At 44.1% G+C, this 6,884-nt stretch overlaps 1 long non-coding RNA gene across 1 annotated transcript; it reads left to right on the top strand.

The window, feature by feature from the left end:
* Positions 1–1,755: 1,755 nt before the first annotated feature.
* On the top strand, positions 1,756–4,269 carry LOC306839656. The gene is made up of 2 exons (XR_013781227.1): positions 1,756–3,541; positions 3,639–4,269. It is a non-coding gene; the product is annotated as an uncharacterized lncRNA (long non-coding RNA).
* The last annotated feature ends 2,615 nt before the right edge of the window (positions 4,270–6,884 follow it).

The following is a 6,884-nucleotide window of genomic DNA, read 5'->3' as shown; positions in this document are numbered from 1 at the left end:
CCTGCTGGATTCGGTTGCCCCAGCAAAGGTTAAGAAGAGTCTTAAAAAGGTCCCTACTCCTTGGCTTAATGTCAATGTTTTAGTCCTTAAAAAAACAGGAAGGCTGAGCGTCAGTGGCGTAAATCCAGGTTAGATGTTTTCTATCAAGCCTGGAAGGACAGTCTAACAGCATATCAGTCTGCCATGTCTGCTGCAATGGCATCATTTTATTCACATCCGATTGAAAGTAACAAACATGATTCTAAGCTGTTGTTTGATACGGTGTCAAAACTCACCCAGATCAATCCGGTGGTTGACTGTCCACAACTAACTGCACAAGACTTTCTTTTATTCTTTAATGATAAGGTGATGGACATCAGGCTGCAAATTCCACAGTTTCCTCAGTTTGATTCATTATGTGCAGCTGCTCCTTCTTTTAGAAATGGTCATGGATTAACTGATTTTGTGCTTCCTTCATTGTCTGAACTATCTAAGATTGTTTGTGCATCACGCTCAACAACCTGTTCATTGGATCCTCTCCCTTCTTGGGTTATAAAGGAGCTCTGTTCTACACTTGGCCCGTATGTTTGATCAATTTTAAACTACTCCCTGTCTTCAGGTGTCTTTCCAGAGTGTTTTATATTAGCAGTGGTAAAACCATAATTTAAAGACATCTGGATTAGATACTGAAACACTATCTAATTACAGACCTATATCAAACCTTGCTTTTCTATCCAAAGTCTTTGAGAAAGGGGTTTCTAAGCAGCTGGTCAAATATCTGACTGAAAATAATCTATTTGAGCCTCTTCAGTCTGCTTTTAGGGCAAATCATTCCACTGAGACCAAACTGATAAAGGTGGTTAATGATCTTTTGATGACCACTGACTCTGACTGTACTTCTGTTTTATTGCTGTTGGATCTCAGTGCTGCTTTGGATACGGTTGATCACTGTATTTTAATTGACTTGAAAATCATTTTGGCATCTCGGGCAAGGTGCTGTTATGGTTAAAATCGTATCTGTCAGGGAGATCTCAACGTGTTTTATTTAACAATGTCCTGTCTGAGCCCTGCACAGTGAAGCATGGGGTTCCTCAAGGTTCTGTTCTTGGTCCTCTGCTTTTTTCATTGTATCTTGCACCACTCGGTGAACTATTACATTCTTTTGAGATTGATTTTCACTGTTATGCAGATGACTTGCAACTATACATGCCTTTGAAATGTGAAAATGGGTCAAAACTTTTAAAAAATGAAAGTTCTCTTTGAGATGTCAGAAATTGTCTTTCTAAAAATGTCCTTTTCCTTAATTCAGCTAAGACTGAAATGATGATCATTGGACCCCAGAAGCTACAAAATGCATTCAGTAATGTTTCTTTGTCTCTTGACGACTGTGTTGTCCTCGGCAGAGACACGATGAAAAATCTTGGCGTCATATTTGACCAGACACTTGCTTTCGATAAGCACATCAAGGAGATCACTAAAATATAATTTTTCCATCTCAGAAGGATCGCTAAGATTAGACCAATCCTGAGTGACAAAGATGCTGAAGTCCTCATTCATTCATTTGTTACATCCCGTCTGGACTATTGTAATGCTCTTCTGTCAGGACTACCTAAAAAACAGTTTCCGAGGCCTGCAGATGGTTCAGAATTCTGCAGCTTGGGTTCTGACAGGAGCTGGGAAATATGAACACATTGCCCCGGTGCTAGCCTCTCTTCACTGGCTTCCATGTCTGGTCTGTGCTGATTTTAAGGTGCTTTTAATAACCTATAACAGGGTTTCTTAACCATAGGGCGCCACGTGCAGGGCCGCGAGGGGATAATATGTTTTCATCTGTGGGCCGTAAGGGCCGTGATCGTTGGCCTGCAATATACTCTCCGACCACCAGAGGCAGTAATGCGGCAGTTAGAAGTAAGCCTACATCGCGAGAAGGAGAAGAATATTTAGCCTAACGTCTCCATGGAGAAGTCTCAACTATGCTAGGATGGAAACGTAATGGACAAGTTTTTAAAACGAAAAAATGATGACAGCAACGGGGGCAGCGCTTCACAAAGAACTAAATTCATGTGCAAGTACAATCCTGATTTTATCAAGTTCGGTTTTGTCAATGGAGGTAGTGAAGAAACACCAAGAGCCCAATGTGTGGAGTGCGGTCTAACCCTATCCAATGAAGCGCTGAAACCTTCAAAGCTGAAGCGGCACCTCGAGACAAAACACCCGACCCTCGTGGGAAAATCCGTCGATTTTTTTCAACGTAAAGAAATCGGATTACAGATACAGAAAAGAACCGTCGTGTCTCTCACTGCTACTTCAAAAAAATGCCCTCAGAGCCAGCTACCTGGTAGCTAGACGAGTGGCTCAGACCAAATCACCTTTCACTGTTGCAGAGAAATTAATTCTGCCATCTGCTGTTGATATGGCCCGTGAGATGTTAGGTGAGGCCAGTGCCAAAAAGCTACAGACAGTCCCCCTCTCCAATGACACCGTCAGTCACTGCATTGTTGACATGGCCACAGACGTTGAACAACAGCTCATTGAAAGAATAAAATGTAGCCCATTTTACTCTTTACAGCTTGATGAGTCTACAGATACGTCCCATTGTGCGTTGTTACTGGTGTTTGTGCGCTATCGCTGGGACAGCAGTTTACATGAGGACATTCTATTTTGTGGGGAGCTACCAACGCGTTCTACAGCTGAAGAGTGTTTCCTCTGTATGGATAATTACTTTCGGGAAAATGACTTGGAGTGGAAGAACTGTGTTGCTGTGTGCAGTGACGGTGCAGCTTCAATGACCGGCAGGCACAAAGGCGTCATCAAGCAAATACTGGACTGTGCTGCACCAGGAGCAACATGGACTCCCTGTTTTCTCCACCGTGAAAGCCTTGCGGCAAAGAAAATGTCACCAGAGTTCCATGAGGTTATGACAACCTGTGTGAAAACAATCAACTTCATTAAAAACAGCTCTGTTAACTCAAGATGCTTCGCCAAGCTTTGTGAGGATCAGAAGGCAGAGCATCAGCAACTACTTTATCACAGTGAGGTGAGATGGCTGTCAAGAGGACAGGTCCTTAATCGTTTGTATGAACTGAGGAATGAGGTCTGCTCTTTTCTTAATGAAAAACAGTCTCCTCTTGCACACCACTTCACTGGCACAGATTTCTTAGCCAAACTAGCCTACCTCTGGGATATCTTTTCACAGCTCAACCAGCTGAACACATCACTTCAGGGGAAAAATAGCAACATATTTGTTGTTGCTGACAAAATCGAGGCTTTCAGAAGGAAACTTTCTTTGTGGATTAAAAGGACTGAAGAAGAGAGGATGGATATGTTTCCCATGTTGTCTGACATCCTGGATGCTTCACCTCAGGTGAAGATCAATCACATGGTCTCCCACCATCTCTCACAACTATCTTTAAAATTAGATGAATACTTCCCCGAAGATCCCAGAGATGGACACTTGTGGGTAGTGGATCCCTTTTCAGTGGAACCCACTCAGAATGGCATTGCATTACCCACAGATTTGGAATCGCAGCTTTTGGAAGTCTCCTCTGACAGCACTCTCAAGGTAAGAATAATATATATTACATTTATATTAGTTACAGCAAGTATTGCTTATTAAGGAATTGTAATTCTAGTTGCATTTGTAATTCTTGTTATTCAAGATCCTGTGGGACAAATCAGACCTGGCCACATTCTGGATTGCTGTTTCCAAGGAGTACCTACAACTTGCTCTCAGGGCTGTGAAATTGCTCCTCCCTTTCACAACTACATACCTGTGTGAATCAGGTTTCTCCATTGTGACCACAACCAAGACCAAAACTCGAAACAGGCTCTGCAAAACTCTGGAGTCCACTCTAAGAATGAGCCTGTCTCCCATCCCACCCAGACTGGACTTGATCATGTCTGGGAAGCAGGCACAAGTGTCTCATTAAGAGAGCAGGGGAATAATGTTTGAAGACTCACTCCATTCTGTTAGGACTGTATGGAGACATATCTGAGCAAAAAAAACCCCCATCCACTTGTTCGTGTTGTTCTTGTGGTTTCTGAAATGCACTGTTATTGTTTACAATTTGTTGCAAATGTGAATTAGTTGGCACCAAGGTCATGTTTAATGCTCTTGTAAGGTTTTTCTTGGAACTCACTACTTTACCACTTTATCATTTATATTTAATCCAATTTGGATTACAAAATGGTTATATATGAGCAAAATTAAATGATCTCATTAACTTGTGCAATGTTTTATGCTCAATAAGCCTATGTATATGTTCATATATTGATTAAAAAACATACAAATGAAGAAGAGTTTTCATTATTACTGCATAGTGACACAAATAGCTATTAAATAAAAATGACCGCAAAAGTTATATCAGAAACATTTACTTGATTGGGCCCCAGACTACCTCGCCCTGAAAATGTTGGGCCCCAAGGTCAAAAAGGTTAAGAAACCCTGACCTATAATATTTTAAATGGCGCAGCACCTTCCTATTTAATGGATCTTATTGAACTATATGAACCTTCTCGGGCTCTTTGCTCACAAGGATCTGGTCTGCTGACTGTTCCTAAAGTGAGGAAAAAGACTGTTGGTGAGCGAGCCTTCTCTTACCGTGCACAAACACTCTGGAACAGTCTACGTTTTTAGTTTTTGTAGTACTTGTACAGCACTTTGTCTGAAAGCGCTTTATAAAAACAGTTATTATTAGAACAGCAGGAGGAAAATTTAATAACCACTGAGGACGCACACACACACGCACACACACACGTTCACACAAATGTCCAAATGTGGCGTCTCCCCAATGTAACAGTCCAAACCTTACAGCCGCTGTCACTTTCAAGTGACCATAAATGTCATGATCATTGATAACAGTGATGTGTACTTAGAATATCCATCAACTTTGTCCAACCTGGACACATCATCAGTGATGTTAGCTTGGGTCACTGAGTGTTTCGTGTCTTTCAAACATCATTCACTCTCACCCAGGTGACCCAGCTGGGGTTGATCAGGCCCCAGCTTGTGTCCAGGTAGCGGTATGGTTCTCCTCTCCTCATCCACAGCCACCTTGTGCCAACTTCTGTGACCTCCTTGATGACCCTTCTCTTACCGGCCCCTGTGATGCCCAGGATGTTGTAGGCCCTGTAGAGAGACTGGCCAGCTAACCCTCTGCATCCCACCTCAATGGGCTGACACCGCACTTGGCGCCTGTTGTTCCGGCACTCTTCCACTCGCTCTGTATTTTGCCCTCTTTCTCTCATTGGCCTTCTCGATCCGGTCCTCCCAGGGAAAGGTGAGTTCCAGGAGAACGATCTGGAGGTCTCTGAGATGAGTAGCATGTCAGGCCACAGTTTTGTAGTGGCAGCAGCTTCTGGGAGTTTCCGTTGCTTCCCCAGGTCGTCTTTCAACTCCCAGTCTTGTGCTGTTGCTGGCAGGTCAGATGACGTGGCCCTGACAGCTGGTGGTGGTTTCTCCCCAGCCCGGACGTAAGCAATGGTATTCTTAATGGGGTGGAGGCGCTTGTATCGACCAATTCCACAGCTGATGGTGTTCACTATGGCCTTCAGGACTTGGTCATGGTGCCAGCATTAGCTCCCCTCGCACTGAGCTTTCAAACAGCAGCTATGGATGTGTTCCAGTGTCCCCGTCTTCAAACAGAGGTTGCAGGCTGGTTACTCCACCAATCCCCAGCTGAACAGGTTAGATGGGCTCAGTAGTACGTTGTAGATGGTCTGGATCAGGTATCGTATTCGATGGGGCTCTGCTTCCCATAGCTCCGCCCATGAGACTTTGCGGTCTACTGTATTCACCCATCTTGTCCAGGCTCCCTGCTGCCTCATTCAAACCATCCGGCTGGCCCGCTCCTCCTCTACAGATGCCCTCACCTCTTGTTGTATCAGTGATGTGTCACGAACAGGTAAAGAGACCCAAATGCACGACTCGAAAGGCAAAAACAGTTTCTCCAAAACGTTAAATACGGTCAGGGTTCAGTACACGGAAATCAGTCCAATGAGGCAAAAGTACAAAATCGGCATGCAGAAGGGAATCCAAAAAACACTCGGGGTCAGAACTAGGAATCAATACATAAGAATGCTGGGACGCTGCTACTAAAGAGACAAGACGAACTGCAGGAGGCACTCTGCGGGACCAGGAAGCAGGGGATGATCTGAGGCACAGGGAGGCCGAGGTCTGGACTGAGGCTTGAGCTGAATACTGGGCTGAGGTTCAGACTGCTGAGAATGAATCGACGTAGAGGGATAAACTCTGGGAGCAAAAGAAACTCTTGTCCATTCAGGGAGCGTATGCTTCAGCCAAGGTCTTGAGTTTTGAGCTGCAGAAAGAGCTGCCTTTCTTTCCTCAACCTTAACAAGCCTTTTTAAAGTCATTGTTAATGCATGTGAGGTTAAACACAACTCACTTAAATCCAACGAAAAAGATCCTGCTGGGAACTAAAACAAGACAAGCAATCAAAACTCAGGAATTCAAAACTAAATCATGACAACAGCACCGTCATCCTCGTCAACTGGTCCAGAACTCCTCACCTTTAAGGCGGTCCATAACCTCGCTCCTCTGTACCTATCTGATCTCCTGCATATCAACACACACACACACACACACACACACACACACACACACACACACACACACACTCTCTCTCTCTCAGGTCTTCTTCTTCTTCTTCCCTTCAACTCACTGCACCACCCTCACACCTGTCCACCACGGGGTCCAGGGCCTTCAGCTGCTCTGTCCCCTGCCTCTGGAACTCCCTCCCACCACACATCCATGATACTGACTCTTTACATTTTACAATCTCATCTTCAAAAACATCTTTTTCACCTGGTATATTCAGTCTGATCATTCTCCATACAGCCTCATAAATCCTCTTCACAAAGATTTCATACATCCTGTAAATTTGTGT

Source organism: Symphodus melops (assembly GCF_947650265.1).
Source record: "Symphodus melops genome assembly, chromosome: 18".
Lineage (NCBI taxonomy): Eukaryota > Metazoa > Chordata > Actinopteri > Labriformes > Labridae > Symphodus > Symphodus melops.
This window is presented reverse-complemented; position numbering and strand designations above follow the sequence as displayed.